Source organism: Lissotriton vulgaris, chromosome 4_1, assembly GCF_964263255.1.
Source record: "Lissotriton vulgaris chromosome 4_1, aLisVul1.2, whole genome shotgun sequence".
NCBI classification, from domain to species: Eukaryota; Metazoa; Chordata; class Amphibia; order Caudata; family Salamandridae; genus Lissotriton; species Lissotriton vulgaris.
The window spans coordinates 98,065,865-98,082,322 of NC_141691.1; the positions used below are offsets into that span (position 1 = coordinate 98,065,865).

The window sequence follows — 16,458 nt, forward strand, 5'->3', positions numbered from 1 at the left end:
CCGACTGCAAGAGTCAGGGTCAACGGGCATGTCTCCTCGTCATTCCCGATCCAGAGGGGAACACGACAGGGGTGTCCTCTATCGCCACTATTGTTTGCCATCATGATGGAACCTCTGGCCTGTATTCTGCGGCAGAAGTACTCGGAGGCAGCGTTGAAATTCCCCCTCAGATCTCTGGCTGTGTCGATGTATGCGGACGACATGGTCCTATATGTCAGAGATCCGTCGCTTCATCTTGAAAATATACTTCGCGAATTTATTAGGTTTGGTCGACACTCCGGGTTGACTATAAACTGGGACAAATCGGTGATACTCCCACTCACGGATGCGACCAGTCGGGTTCCGCTGGAGTTCCCTCTGGAGTGGGCGACGGACTCGGTTCGCTATCTGGGCATCTGGGTACATAGGGACTGCCAAGAAGTTATAAGGGCTAACTATGGAGTAGCCATCTCTAAGCTGGAGGATCAGGTGGCGAGATGGACTCGGCTCCCTCTGACGCTGGCTGATCGTACTTCTTTGATTAAAATGGTGGTGCTGCCGAAATTTCTTTATCTCTTTGTGAATGTTCCGGTCTCGCTGAAATCGCATTTTTTCGCACGGCTGAAATCCCTTTTGATCTCGCTCACCTGGGCTGGCAAGAAACCGCGAGTGACCTGGGATATCATGACTAAACCGCATGCACTGGGCGGGTACGCCCTGCCGGACATGAAGCTTTATTACCTGTGCGCGCAAGCTCAATTCGCTAGTTACTGGATCACTGCTCCGCCATATACCCCACATGTGGCGCTTGAGGCCAGTGCAGTCTTGCCGTATCCGCTTAGGGCAATGATAACCAACAAACATTCAGTATTCGAGAAGGGGGAGATTGATACGGTACAGCGCACGGCATCTGCTTGGGAGGACCTTGGTAGAAGGGCTGCTAGATTGCCGTTATATGCTCCGGCTATGCCGCTACTATATCACTCAGATATATCAGTGTCCAGTGAGATCGGGGGTTTGCAGGTCTTGAGGCAGGCGGGGGTTCTGACCATGGGGGATCTTTTCCCGGGGACCTCCTTTCTTTCTTTACAGGCCATGACGGAAAACTCCACTAATGCGGCTATGGCCACTTTCGTGTACGCCCGCTTGAGGGCAGCAGTGCGAGATTTGTTTCCGACGTATCCGGCGGAGCCGTTAACACTTGGGGCATTACAGCTGCTCTACACAGCCAAGGATAGAACTAAACTGCTCTCTAGACTTTATAAGGCTGCGCAAGAGGATGAAGGAGGGGGGGCGGTCTTGGCCAGGGCGCGCTGGGATAGGAGCTTGCCAGAACCTCTGAGTGATGAAGAATGGGAGGAATGCTGCAACATGACTGGGGGATGTGTGATCAACGGCAACTTTCGCCTCCTGCACTTTAAATATCTGCACCAATGGTATTACACACCGGTCCAGTTGGTTAGATATGGGCTCCGGACCAGTGCCCAATGTGTCCGATGTGGAGCTGACGAAGCTGATTTTATACACATGGCCTGGGGTTGTCCACGAGTGTATGATTTCTGGAAGGAGGTGACTGAGAGGCTGACTGTCATGGTCTCCAGTGAGGTTAAACTGGACGTACGTCTCTGCCTTTTGGGCATTGCATCTGGGGTACCTGCCCAATCAAGACGACTTGTGGTCCTGGCTCTGCAGTTGGCTAAGAGGAGGGTCGCTATTGGATGGGGGGGGAGGAGGGCGCCTAATGTACAGATGTGGCTGAATGACATGGCCTACTGTAGAGACCAACTGCAATGCTATTATGAGGGGCTACCAGAGAAATCCCGCCCTCGGGATGTATGGGAGCCGTTTACGCTATATGTGCTGTCTCTGGACGATTCTGATAGCGAAAGGAGTGTGATAGTAAATTTGTCGGGGGGGACAGGGGACAGCGAGAATGCGGCCTCAATATGTGTGGGGCATTCTAGCTAAGCGAGGTGTGTGACTACTGATACTCTCTGGGACACTTGCACCTGCTCTGGGAGGAGATGAAACTGTACTGCCCTGTGCTGCTCTGTATTACTGTGGGTGCTGTGAGAAACACTGAGGGGTGAGGCCTAACTCATTTATACGCTTTCTGTTCCCTACTGAACCGGCTGTCATACGGTTTAGACACTTGCCAGATTTGGAGTCTTCATCAGGACCAGGATAGAGGGGGTTGGGAGGGAGTTGGGGTTAGTTGATGGTTGACTCTGGTTGTGTTAAAAATGGAAAAAGACCGAGATCACATAAGGGCATACGGCCGGAATTGTTAGGGTACATTGGACATTGCTTCTGGAACATTTGTGGTGCCTACATGGGCTACATGTACACTGCATGTGGGTTTGGAATGAAGAGATGAGTTGCTTGCCCTGCCTAATGTGTGGTGCTCTGATTGCGGCCGGCCCTATAAGCGGGTTGTAGGCACACCGCTGTGTAAATGTGATAATATGCAATAAAGGTCTACCAAAAAAAAAAAAAAAAAAAAAAAACTAGTGTCATAACACAGGAAGAAATAGCCCCCTCCACTTCTTCATAAAAAGCTGCCGGATTTTTACGCGGATCGGGTAAAGCGTTTTTCAATGCCATAACATCCGCTCTATTCCAAGGCGTATACACCCAATTATATATAAAATACCCTTTTGCATCCCCAGACGTTTTATCATCACTGGTACCTTGCCCTTTAGGGGGAACATACAAAGGTGCAGCTTCACGCATAGGCATAACATGCACTTTAGAACTCTTATCTGCTCCAAAGATAGAACACTCTTTGGTTATCTCCGTCGACCCCGGCACGGACTTCTCTGATGCTTTTCGTTTTTCCCGCAATCTGGATGCCTCATCCCGTAGCTGGACCAATCGTAAGAAAAAGGCATCCGCATCTGAAAGAACAAATAAACCTTTACGCATATTCTCATGATGGACTGATATATCCTTAGGTTCTAAGTCCTCTGAATTCTTACGGAATGGTTCAACAACTTCGTCTGCAAAAGTGCTTAAAAAACACAGCTGTTCTCGTTCTGACCACTTATTCCTTTCAGCATTAATCTCTGACATAGTTATTTTATTCAAATTCAGTTTCCTAGCGAAACTGCGCAATTCCGCGGCTCTTTTAGCAGTTAACCTCGTACTCGCACTATCTCGATCTTCATCATCGAAATCCTCGTCCGGAGCCGTAGGCTGAACATACGGAGGCGGAGACCGATCTAATAACGAAAAATCATCAACTTCATTAGTAAGGACAGGATAAAGCGGACGTCGAATAGGAAATTTACCGCTCGTTTGCAAATTACGTTCCCGTGCCTCCCTCTATTTCTTCTCCTGCAACTCCTTCTCCTCCAGCTGTAAAGCTTTATCTCGAGCAGCCTTGCGCTGCTCTTTTTCCGCCAAGGCAATCTCACGCTTCATTCGTTCACGCACTGCTTTCTCCCACATTCGTACACAATGAAACATATCCTGTCTAGACCTGCGTTGAAACAAACATTGTTCCACAAACTGAACCTTTCGTAAATCAAACGACCCATGTAGTGGCCATTGCAACTCGGGATCAGACTTGGTGTATTTGTTCCATAGTTTACTATACAATATAGGGGAAAGGCCGAATTTAATATACATTTCACGGTTAGGGGTCCCCTCTGGGAGAGCCGGCTGAGATTCATTTAATCTGTATGTGGTACCATTCCCAAGACAGCACATCCCTCGGAGTGTGCTTAAAACAGGCATGTTCAAAAAGTACCACGGAAACGTGATACCGTAAAAAACATCTCAACATGCCTGCCTATGTGAAGTGCACTACACATATACATCAATTCATAGACTCAAATGTTAGCTAACTCAAAACATATTCATATTCATAGAACCACAGTAAGCGTCCGCAGACTACCTTACCAATCACAATTCTTACCCAAATCTCAAATTATCCAGGTTCCAACTGCCAAGGTCTTTAATCAAATCAGCCAAATAGGCACTGTACAGCAACGCAGACAAGCAGGATCTCAGTCGGGGACCGGCGAAACCTGGAAGGTCAGATCAGAAGGAAGGGAAGAAAACACCGTGGGTGCCAAGACTCGGGTCACTCAGTGGCAGCGTACGCGTCCATGGCGAGTTTCCAATCCTTCGTCACAACCTCTCCTTCGGGCATCCGAGTCGCCAATGAGTCCCTTCGTGGTCGCCAATTTGTGGTATTGGGTTCTCCAGGCCTACATACTCCGCAGAATACCCTCTACACCATAAGAACTGTTGGCACGGAAACTGAAAATGCAAAAGACAAGTTTATTAAGACCCCATGGGGTGGTGGTACATTCCTACAGCACCCTTCGGCAATGCAAGAAGTATCACACCGAACATCGGTGTAAGTCCTTCTTTTATACAGTTTTTACAGACATTAAAAGATAGGCGGTACATGGTTACAGAGTTTTAGGTACATATATGGTCATTTTTGGAACACAGCCAACATATGGGAGGGGTTACAACACCACTGGTCAGTTAGGCGGAACATTCCTAAGCGATGACTGGTCAGTCGGAACTGCGCATGTGCGGGCTTGACCGTTACTAAAAATAGCCTGTTGCTGGGCAAACTCAAGTGGTCAATGGTACGGAGAAAGGACTAAAGGGCATGCTGACCACGATGCGACGCATTCTCTAAAATGGCCACCGTAACATACAAAATGGCGTTTAACAACTATGGTCAAGATAAGGGAATAATGTGTAGCAAAGCTTAACGCTAACCCAGTCATTGTCAAATTACGACACGGGGAACGGAGCGGAGCTCCGGCCCCAAGCTAAGAACAGTTCGGACAAGTTAGGAACAACCAGTGCAAACAGTGAGCGCAGAAGCGATCAATCAAGCAAGCATAATTGTATACACAAAGCAATGAATAGCACAATAAAGTGTCACAGCACAATGCACCAAGCAATATAAAAGGCATAGGCCACAAGTCATAGATCAGAAACATATAAAGTATAGAGCACTTATCTGGGCTGCGGAGCAGCAAAGAAAGAGGAGGCCTGATTAGTGTCTCCATGTTATATATGCTTATTACCATTGTGATTGGTTGTTGTAAGAGAGGCGTGGTTCAAAGCCTCATGGGAAATGTTTTTTTTTTACATTTGTAGTTTCATTTTCATTGGCTGCTGTTTGTGCAGTAAAGAAATGAGAAAGCATAATCAGAAGCCTCCGGTCCTGCCATAGAATCTCCACACTTGTGGTGGAATCTCTGCACTCATGCCGGAATCTCTGCACTTATGGCAGAATCTCCACACTCATGGTGGAATCTCCACACTCATGGTGGAATGTCTGCACTCATGGTGGAATCTCCACACTTGTGGCGAAATCTCTGCACGTGTGGTGGAATATCCATACTTGTGGCAGAATCTCCACACTCGTTGTGGAATCTCCACACTTGTGGCGGAATCACCACAGTCGTGGTGGAATCTCCACACTTGTGGTGGAATCTCTGCATTCATGGCAGAATCTCTGTACTTATGGCAGAATCTCCGCACTCATGGTGGAGTCTCCACACTTGTGGTTGAATCTCGACACTTGTGTGGGAATCTCCACACTCATGGTGGAATCTCTGCAATCATGGCAGAATAACCACACTTGTGGTGGAATCTCCGCCCTCCCGTGGTGAAATCTCCACACTTGTGGCGGAATCTCCACACTCTTGGTGGAATCTCTGCACTGATGGTGGAATATCTGCACTTATGGCGGAATCTCTACACTCGTGGCAGAATCTCTGCATGCGTAGTGGAATCTCCACACTTGTGGCAGAATCTCCACACGCGTGGCAGAATCTCCGCACTCTTGGAATCTCTGCACTCATGGTGGAATCTCTGCATCTCGTGGTGGAATCTCCACACTCGTGGTGGAGTCTCCACACTCGTGGTGGAATCTCTGCACTCATGGTGGAATCTCTGCACTTATGGCAGAATCTCTACACTCGTGGCAGAATCTCCACACTCATGGTGGAATCTCTGCACTTGTGGCAGAATCTCTGCACTCATGGTGGAATCTCTGCACTTGTAGCAGAATCTCTGCACTTGTGGTGGAATCTCTACACTTGTGGCGGAATCTCCGCACTCGAGGTGGAATCCCTGCACTCATGGTGGAATCTCAGCATTCGTGGTGGAATCTCCACACTCATGGTGGAATCTCTGCACTTGTTGCAGAATCTCTGCACTCATGGTGGAATCTCTGCACTTGTAGCAGAATCTCTGCACTTGTGGTGGAATCTCCACACTCGTGGTGGAATCTCTGCACTCATGGTGGAATCTCTGCACTCATGGGGGGAATCTCTGCACTTGTGGCAGAATCTCTGCACTCATGGTGGAATCGCCACTTTCGTGGTGGAATCTCCACACTTGTGGTGGAATCTCCACACTAGTGGTGCAATCTCCTCACTTGTGGTAGAATCTCTGATCTCAGGGTGGAATCTCCACACTTGTGGTGGAATCTCTGCGCTCATGGTGGAATCTCTGCACTTGTGGGGGAATCTCCAATGCCCCAACAAAACTGTTCCATAGGGCACTCCCGGAGATCATAGCGAAAATAACCTTATCCGCGGCTAATTACACGGTCCTAGGAGACTTGAATCTTCACTTTAACTCTCCCGCTGATAATATTGCTAAGGAGCTAACAGACGACCTCGGAGCTCTTCAGCTGTTCCAGCTGGTCACAGCTACAAACCACGAGAAGGGCAATTTGCTCGATCCAATTTTCAGCAGCTGCAGCGACCTGAATGTTGACTCTCCTATTCCCCTCCCATGGTCAGACCGTTTTCTTGGGCCATTCACAAGGTTCCCCAGTTACCCCCCCGGACAACAATCAGGAGAAACTGGTCAAAACTCCAGCTGGATTCCTGGATACACAACCTGGACTCTACCCGCCCGCCTCCCTGCTCAAACCCCACTGTAGCAAACGAAAATTATGTCAGCTGGATCACTAACTCACTGGACACGATCCTTCCCCTCCGGAGATCCTCATCTAAGAGAATGTATAAATCCGCGTCCTGGTTTTCCGACTCCTTAAGAGAACTAAAACGCTGCTGCAGGCAACGAGAGAGAGCCTGGCGCTTAGACTTTCTCCCGGAAAAAAAGGGAGCCTACAAAGAGGCGATAAAAGCTTATAGAGACGGGATTAGGACGGCGAAAGCGACCTTCTACTCTGACAAAATCCTAGAGGCTAAATCTAAGCCCAGGGAAATTTTTCAGATAATAAAAAACTGCTCAAGTGTCACTACCGCCCCCCCTCCGAGCAAAACTCAAGACCAATGCAACGAGCTTGCAGACTTTTTCCACAACAAAGTCCTGAAAATATATTCCACCTTCCAAACGGGAGCCACAGCTCCGGAGATAGCGGATCGACCCTCTCCCAAAATTCTCCCCTCCTCAGAACAGTCAACCCTCGAGCACTTCTCTCCCCTAGACATCAACACTCTTGGCAAAATGGCACGCCAAGTTAAATCGGGTTCCCCGCGTGACCCAGCCCCACCAGAAGTTCTGATACAAGCACATGAAGCCACCCTGCCTGTTATCTTGGAACTTTTAAATACATCCATAGCCTCATGCGCTGTTCCTACAGCATGGAAACAAGCCATGGTACGGGCGTTGCTGAAAAAGCCTACCCTGGACCCCGATGATCACTCCAACTATCGTCCCATTTCACTCCTCCCTTGGGCTGGCAAGGTGTTGGAAAAATACATAAATGCCCAGCTGGTCCAGTTTATTGAAAATCACTCCCTACTGGAGGTCTCCCAGACAGGTTTCAGGCCTAAACATGGCACCGAAACTGCCTTACTAGCAGTCCCCGAGGAATCCCGAAGGGTCCTGGATCAGGGAGGATCAGTGGCAGTGATCCTCCTTGATCTAAGCGCCGCCTTCGATACGGTCAGCTATACCACCCTGCTGAACCGTCTCCAGGACATCGGAGTCTCAGGCGACGCTCTAAGGTGGTTCGACTCCTTCCTGTCCGATAGATCCTTTCAGATCTTCGATGGCGACATAACATCAACCAGCAAGCCTCTCAGTTGCGGAGTACCACAGGGCTCTTCTTTGAGCCCTATGCTAATCAATGTCTACATGAGACCATTGGCTGGGATCCTCGAACCGTACGGCATTAAAATTGTGTCGTACGCCGACGATACTCAGTTAGTGGTATCATTGGCTCAAGATAACATCAGTCAACTACATGGAGGCCTGCTGAGCTGCCTAGAAGATGTCAAGGAGTGGATGACCAGCTCCTCCCTCAAACTAAATGGAGACAAAACAGAGCTCCTGCTCCTAGGCCCAGCCTCGCCAATACATTTTACTTCCCTGTGGCCCCAAGCCCTAGGCACTTCCCCCACCCCCAAGGAAAGCGTCAAGAGCCTGGAAGTGTGGTTGGACAGGAAACTCTCCTTTGCCACCCAGGCTACTAAGCTGTCCGCCACTTGCTTTGGCATCCTCAAATCTTTAAGGAAAGTCCTTCCACTTCTACCTCTAGAAGCCAAGAAAGTGGCAGTACAAGGCCTCATTCAGTCCCGCCTGGACTCAAATAACGCCCTATATGTAGGGGCTCCCGAGATGACTCTCCGGAAACTCCAGGTGGTGCAAAACTGCGCAGCACGCACCCTGCTACAGATTCCACGAGCCCAGTCAGCCAGACCTGCATTAAAAAGTCTTCACTGGCTACCAGTCAAGCACAGGGTGACATTCAAGGCATTGTGCATCGCGCACCGGGCCTTTTGGAAAACAGGACCCGCTATTAACAGCAACCTTGTCATCCCCTATCACCCAAACAGGAACCTCCGCTCCACCGAGGCTTTCCTGGCAGTGGTGCCTAGAGTGAAGAGAGCTAGATCCGGGGGCAGGCTGTTCTCACTGAACGCAGCTAGACTTTGGAACACCCTCCCCCTCTCACTCCGTTCCAACCCGGACCTGCTCGCTTTCCGCAAAAAGTTGAAAACTTTATTATTCGCCAAAGCCTCCGAGCTCTAATCTGTCACTCAGTACGTCTATCCAATTCTTACCTCAGCGCTTGGACGCCCTTGGGCAGCAACCGCGCTTAATAAATCCATTTCCATTCCATTCCATTCCAATGCATGGTGGAATCTCCACACCTGTGGTGGAATCGCCACACTCATAGTGGAATCGCTGCACTCATTGCAGAATATCTGCACTTATGGCAGAATCTCTACACTCGTGGCAGAATCTCTGCACTTGTGGCAGAATCTCTGCACTCATGGTGCAATCTCTGCACTTGTAGCAGAATCTCTGCACTTGTGGTGGAATCTCCAAACTCGTGGTGGAATCTCTGCCCTTGTGGTGGAATCTCTGCACTCATGGGTGAATCTCTGCACTTGTGCCAGAATCTCTGCACTCGTGGTGGAATCGCCACTCTCATGGTGGAATCTCCACACTCATGGTGGAATCCCTGCACTCATGGCGGAATCTCCACACTTGTGGTGGAATCTCTGCACTCGTGTGCGAATCTTCACACTCATGGTGGAATCTCTGCACTCATGGTGAAATTTCCACACTCGTGGTGCAATCTCCTCACTTGTGGTAGAATCTCTGATCTCATGGTGGAATCTCCACATTCGTGGTGGAATCGCCAAACTCATAGTGGAATCGCTGCACTCATTGCAGAATATCTTCACTTATGGCAGAATCTCTACACTCGTGGCAGAATCTACGCACTTGTGGCGGAATCTCTGCACACATGGTGGAATCTCTGCACTTGTGGCAGAATCTCTGCACTCATGGTGGAATCTCTGCACTTGTAGCAGAATCTCTGCACTCATGGTGGAATCTCCACACTTGTGGTGGAATCTCTGCACTCGTGGCGGAATCTCTGCACTCGTGGTGGAAACTCTGCACTTGTGGCGGAATCTCTACACTCATGGCAGAATCTCTGCACTCGTGGCAGAATCTCTGCATTCGCGGTGGAATCTCCACACTCGTGGTGGAATCTCTGCACTTGTGGCAGAATTTCTGAACTCATGGCGGAATCTCTGCACTTGTGGCAAAATCTCTGCACTCATGGTGGAATCGCCACACTTGTGGTGGAATCGCCGCATACTTGGTGGAATCTCTACACTTGTGTTGGAATCTCCACACTTGTGGTGGAATCTCTGCTCTCATGGTGGAATCTCCTCACTTGTGGTAGAATCTCTGCACTCATGGTAGAATCCCCACATCTGTGGCAGAATCTCCACACCTGTAGCGGAATCGCCACACTCGTAGTGGAATCGCTGCACTCATTGCAGAATCTCTCTACACTTATGGCAGAATCTCTACACTTGTGGCGGAATCTCCGCACTGGAGGTGGAATCTCTGCACTCATGGTGGAATCTCAGCATTCGTTGTGGAATCTCCACACTCATGGTGGAATCTCTGCACTTGTGGCACAATCTCTGCACTCATGGTGGAATCTCTGCACTTGTAGCAGAATCTCTGCACTTGTGGTGGAATCTCCACACTCGTGGTGGAATCTCTGCACTCATGGTGGAATCTCTGCACTCATGGGGGGAATCTCTGCACTTGTGGCAGAATCTCTGCACTTGTGATGGAATCGCCACTTTTGTGGTGGAATCTCCACACTTTTGGTGGAATCTCCACACTAGTGGTGCAATCTCCTCACTTGTGGTAGAATCTCTGATCTCATGGTGGAATCTACACACTTCTGGTGGAATCTCTGCACTCATGGTGGAATCTCTGCACTTGTGGGGGAATCTCCAATGCATGGTGGAATCTCCACACCTGTGGTGGAATCGCCACACTCATAGTGGAATTGCTGCACTCATTGCAGAATCTCTGCACTTATGGCAGAATCTCTACACTCGTGGCAGAATCTACTCACTTGTGGTGGAATCTCTGCACTCATGGTAGAATCTCTGCATTCGTGGTGGAATCTCCACACTCATGGTGGAATCTCTGCACTTGTGGCAGAATCTCTGCATTCATGGTGGAATCTCTGCACTTGTAGCAGAATCTCTGCACTCGTGGTGGAATCTCCAAACTCGTGGTGGAATCTCTGCCCTTGTGGTGGAATATCTGCACTCATGGATGAATCTCTGCACTTGTGGCAGAATCTCTGCACTCGTGGTGGAATCTTAACACTTGTGGCAGAATCTCTGCACTTGTGTAGAATCTCTACACTCATGGTGGAATCTAGTAGTATATGGAGATGATTATGCCGGGACATGGATAATGACCTGCTGTCAATGGCATTGAGACACAGGGCTACTGACTCTGATGCACCAACACTGACACAGGGCCACTAACACAATAGCAGCGGGATGCTGACACTGGGACAGTGTCAGTAGAACACTGAAACAAGACCCTGATACTTGGAAACTGACTGAAAGATTAACAAGGGTCCATGAGCACTGGGACACTGAAAGTAGAATCCTGGCAGGGCGACACAAACTGACATGAGCATCAATACACACTGACAGGGACCCTGCCAGATGATGAAAATAACATGAGACACTTGCATGAGGTCACTGACAGTAGGAAAGAGCGGCAATGATGCAGTGACCTTATGACACAGGTAAATGTAGACACCGACATTGAGACACTGATCATAGGGCACTTACTTTGGTAATGGGATACTGGGTCATGGGACAAAAGAGCATGAGTCAGAGTGAACTCAAGCGGTCAAACACAGGGTTACTGACAAGGCATACGGACATTGACGCAAGCACCATGAGGCTGGGCCAGAGAGACAGGGAAATCACACCGAGAGATGGAGGACATGAGCACAAGCGAGACTGAGGCCCCGAGAAATGATCAGAAGCTGTTTACACCTTCTTAGAATACAAAGGGGTACAGCCCTGGTCAATGCTACACTTTATAAACACCACCTAAGTTGCACTCTTGTGAGAATGAAATCCAGTGTGGCTGATAGCGACAAGGGCTGTCGGTAAGCCAATGTGGTATTCTTCGGTCCTGGCTGCAGTTTCTCTTCTCTTCACAGACTTCTTCCTTAAATCTGCATTTCAGTGCAGAAATGAACGTGTTTCAGATCTATCAGCTCTGTGGAAAAGCAGCTTCACTTTTAAAAAGTTGTGTGCTCAGATCACACAGTGCATATGCTGCACAGGCCAGAGTGGCAGAGGTTCTGGCATTTCAGCCTTATCCACCAGCAGCTATCACCTGGCTCCATGTCAATGATGCCTTTACCGGTATTTTTAGCCAACAATGTTTTAATGAAAAGGAGAAACAGCCACTCATGGCTGAGATGCACAAACTTTCCAGTACAAATAGTGAAGTGAGAGGCGTTGGCATCATCCATGTATAGCATAAAGCCCTCCTAAGAAGTATTTACACTTATATCACCTGTGTAGTAAGAATGCTGGAAGGCCTTGCTACTGCAGTAAAGTATGAGTACTGTAGGGCAGGTGTGCTGAAAACTACTAGAGTTGTGTAGATCAGTCCTATGGCCTTGCAAAGAATACCTGACACCATCCAATTTAATGTAGACCAGGCATGATGAATAGTTCTGTTAATAGCAATGAATGTATCACAGCCCTAATGAGAAGTTTTGGTCCATGGAAAGTATAGCAGCCCTGTACAAAGCCTTGCCTGCCCTCTTTAATACATGACAACCTGGCTGAGGGGTGTTGGTACTAACACTGAGGGGACACAATGGGTGTATGAAGTGTGATTCATCTACCAGTCCCCTGATAGCCTTAAGAGAAGACCTGCAGGAGAAAGAGTATATCTACAATCTATCCCTTGAGATGAAACACAGGGCAAGAGTGTACCAACACCTAACCACTTAAGAGTTAAATCTCGGGGGCAAATGTGTACCAATGTCCCACACCTTAAGAGATGAGCTACAGGGCTGCGTGTACCACAGTCCTATCCCTTAGAAGATGAACTACAGGGCCAAGAGTGTATATACATCCTATCTCTTAAGAGATGAACCTTGGGCTAAATGTGTACCAATGCCCCACACCTTAAGAGATGAACTACACGGCTGTGTGTACCACAGTCCTATCCCTTAAGACCTGAACCGTAGGTCTAACAGTGTACTCACGTCCGATTTGTTAAGAGATGAACTGCATGGCAAAGAGTGTACCTACAACCTAACTCTTAAGAGATGCCCCACAGGGTCAAGAGCCAACCAGCGTCCGACTCCTTAAGAGATGAACCACAGGGTCAAGAGTGTACCCACATCTCAAGTCTTAAGAAATAAACCATGATGATGAGAGTGTACTAATGTCCCACACCTTAAGAGATGAACCATAGGGCTAAGAGTGTATTAACACCTTGCCACTTAAGAGATGAACCTCAGGGCCGAATGTGGACCAATGTCCCACACCTTAAGAGATGAACCACAGGGCTAAGTGTGTACCACAGGCCTATGCCTTAAGACCTGAACCACACGGCTAAGAGTGTACCCACGTCCTATCTGTTAAGAGATGAACCGCAGGGCAAAGAGTGTACCAACGTCCTAACCCTTAAGAGAGGAACCACAGGGTAAGAGTGTACAAATGCCCCCTTTGCCTTAATAGATGACCCACGGGACCAAGAGTGTACCAACGTCCTAACCCTTAATAGATGGACCGCAGGGGCAAGAGTGTACCCACGTCCTAACCCTGAAGAGATGGACCGCAGGGCCAAGAGTGTACTCATGTCCTAATCATTAGGAGATGGACCGCAAGATCAAGAGTTTACCCATGTCCTAACCCTTAAAAGTGTATCTTCATTCTATCCCTTAAGAGATGAGCCACGGGGTAAGAGTGTACAAAGGCCCCTTCTCTCTTAAGAGATGACCATGGGACCAAGAGTGTACCAGCGTCCTAACCCTTAAGAGATGGACCGCAGCTGGCGGCAACCAAGATGGCCGCATAGTATTGCGGCGCTGCTGAGGGTGAGCCGTAGGCCCTAAAAATCCTGCACTTATCCTGCCGCATGCTTTCTACAAACCGCAGATTCCGCTGTTGGAGGTGCTCCGGAGCCGGAGAGAGTTGTTCCGATCCCTCTCTGACAGCGGGAAGCACCGTAACATTGACCGGCAGACGCGAGGCCCTCTGCGGCCTATACACTGTAAACACTGGGAAAGGAGCACCAGCCTTGGGTGCCAACGAGGGCCGGGTGCTGTCGCGGCGAGTCAGCGCCGGGTCCTGGGGAGCGCGGAGACCTCAGAGCCTAGCGAAGTGGGGCTCGCCCGGAAAGTGACTCAGGGGACCGTCAGTGCCTAACGGTGCGAAGGCGCGCTGAGCTCCCACGCGGAGGTCGGATACCTCATCACGGGGCGCGCGCATTGAGGGAAAGACGCGGCCTGCTATCTGTCCTGGCATCCCCGGGCCAGTTGTTGTGGCGATTCCAGAGGGGTTTTGACCCTTGTGGAGACGGAGTGCGGCGGCCTGAAGCGGACGGGAGTGGTGACGTGGTCTGGTGACTGGCTGGCGCGGAGCACTAAGGAGCTGGAGACAACGTCTTGTCACTATTGAAGCGGAGTTGTGGACTCCAGTTCACTGCATTTTCGGGGTGAGTCGTTGCGGGGCGTTGGGAGGGCCCCCTTGCAACACCTGCTTCCCTGGAAGGACGAGCCCGGGGGCGGGCGACACCATAGATCGGCGCACTGCCTATTTGGAGCAAGGAAAGAGGCTCGCTGAGTGGTGGACATTGGCGCACTGGGAGACGAGAGCTCCGCGCCCTGATTCCTGTGAAGTGGTGCCGGGGACAGTGGAACAACAGCTTGTGACCGAGCTCGTGGGGACCAGAGGGGCAGACTGTTCTGTCGTAGACCACGGTACTATTCCCCAGCAACTCGTAATAGGTGTTATTTATCACACCCAAGGAATAATGTACCCTGTTAAATAACACCTAAACTCGTAATCAGGTCCACTGAGTTGTATTTGGCCAGGGATAATGATATAAAATGTATTTTGCTTCCACCACTACTGATACAGATATCTTTAATTATTAAATGTTACTCATGAAATCGACAGATTCACAACTTCAGCCACTGATAATATCACAGGACACCCAATGGCGTAACATAGGCCCCTGCAGCCCCCAAGGGGCGATGGGACTCCGAGGTTCAGGGGGCCCCCTCAGCACAGTACCCTGGCATGAGAGCTCCTGGTTGAGTCGGGAGTGGGGCCCTCCATGTACCCTTCAGAGGGGCCCCTCAAGTTTCGTTACATCCAGGCGGCAGACGCGAGGCCCTCTGCGGCCTATACACTGTAAACACTGGGAAAGGAGCACCAGCCTTGGGTGCCAACGAGGGCCGGGTGCTGTCGCGGCGAGTCAGCGCCGGGTCCTGGGGAGCGCGGAGACCTCAGAGCCTAGCGAAGTGGGGCTCGCCCGGAAAGTGACTCAAGGGACCGTCAGTGCCTAACGGTGCGAAGGCGCGCTGAGCTCCCACACGGAGGTCGGATACCTCATCACGGGGCGCGCGCATTGAGGGAAAGACGCGGCCTGCTATCTGTCCTGGCATCCCCGGGCCAGTTGTTGTGGCGATTCCAGAGGGGTTTTGACCCTTGTGGAGACGGAGTGCGGCGGCCTGAAGCGGCCGGGAGTGGTGACGTGGTCTGGTGACTGGCTGGCGCGGAGCACTAAGGAGCTGGAGACAACGTCTTGTCACTATTGAAGCGGAGTTGTGGACTCCAGTTCACTGCATTTTCGGGGTGAGTCGTTGCGGGGCGTTGGGAGGGCCCCCTTGCAACACCTGCTTCCCTGGAAGGACGAGCCCGGGGGCGGGCGACACCATAGATCGGCGCACTGCCTATTTGGAGCAAGGAAAGAGGCTCGCTGAGTGGTGGACATTGGCGCACTGGGAGACGAGAGCTCCGCGCCCTGATTCCTGTGAAGTGGTGCCGGGGACAGTGGAACAACAGCTTGTGACCGAGCTCGTGGGGACCAGAGGGGCAGACTGTTCTGTCGTAGACCACGGTACTATTCCCCAGCAACTCGTAATAGGTGTTATTTATCACACCCAAGGAATAATGTACCCTGTTAAATAACACCTAAACTCGTAATCAGGTCCACTGAGTTGTATTTGGCCAGGGATAATGATATAAAATGTATTTTGCTTCCACCACTACTGATACAGATATCTTTAATTATTAAATGTTACTCATGAAATCGACAGATTCACAACTTCAGCCACTGATAATATCACAGGACACCCAATGGCGTAACATAGGCCCCTGCAGCCCCCAAGGGGCGATGGGACTCCGAGGTTCAGGGGGCCCCCTCAGCACAGTACCCTGGCATGAGAGCTCCTGGTTGAGTCGGGAGTGGGGCCCTCCATGTACCCTTCAGAGGGGCCCCTCAAGTTTCGTTACATCCAGGCTGCTAGAGCAGGACTGGCCGTAGCGGGCACCGGGCATTTCCCTGGTGGGTTGCCAGGGTTGGGGTCCGGTTTTGGACCCCTGGGGGTCGATTTTGTTACAGGGTTGCATTTGTAGCATAGCTGCAATATCGGCCACTGTAACAAAATCGTCCGAAACCGGCCGTCACAAA

The 16,458-nt window shown here is 50.2% G+C and overlaps 3 pseudogenes; all 3 read right to left on the bottom strand.

Annotated features, from left to right (window-relative positions):
- Positions 1-5,216: 5,216 nt before the first annotated feature.
- Positions 5,217-9,116, bottom strand: LOC147718423 (uncharacterized; annotated as a pseudogene).
- A 96-nt stretch (positions 9,117-9,212) lies between these two features.
- Positions 9,213-10,156, bottom strand: LOC147718424 (uncharacterized; annotated as a pseudogene).
- Positions 10,157-10,254: 98 nt separating this feature from the next.
- LOC147718425 (uncharacterized) lies at positions 10,255-11,137 on the bottom strand (annotated as a pseudogene).
- Positions 11,138-16,458: the final 5,321 nt, after the last annotated feature.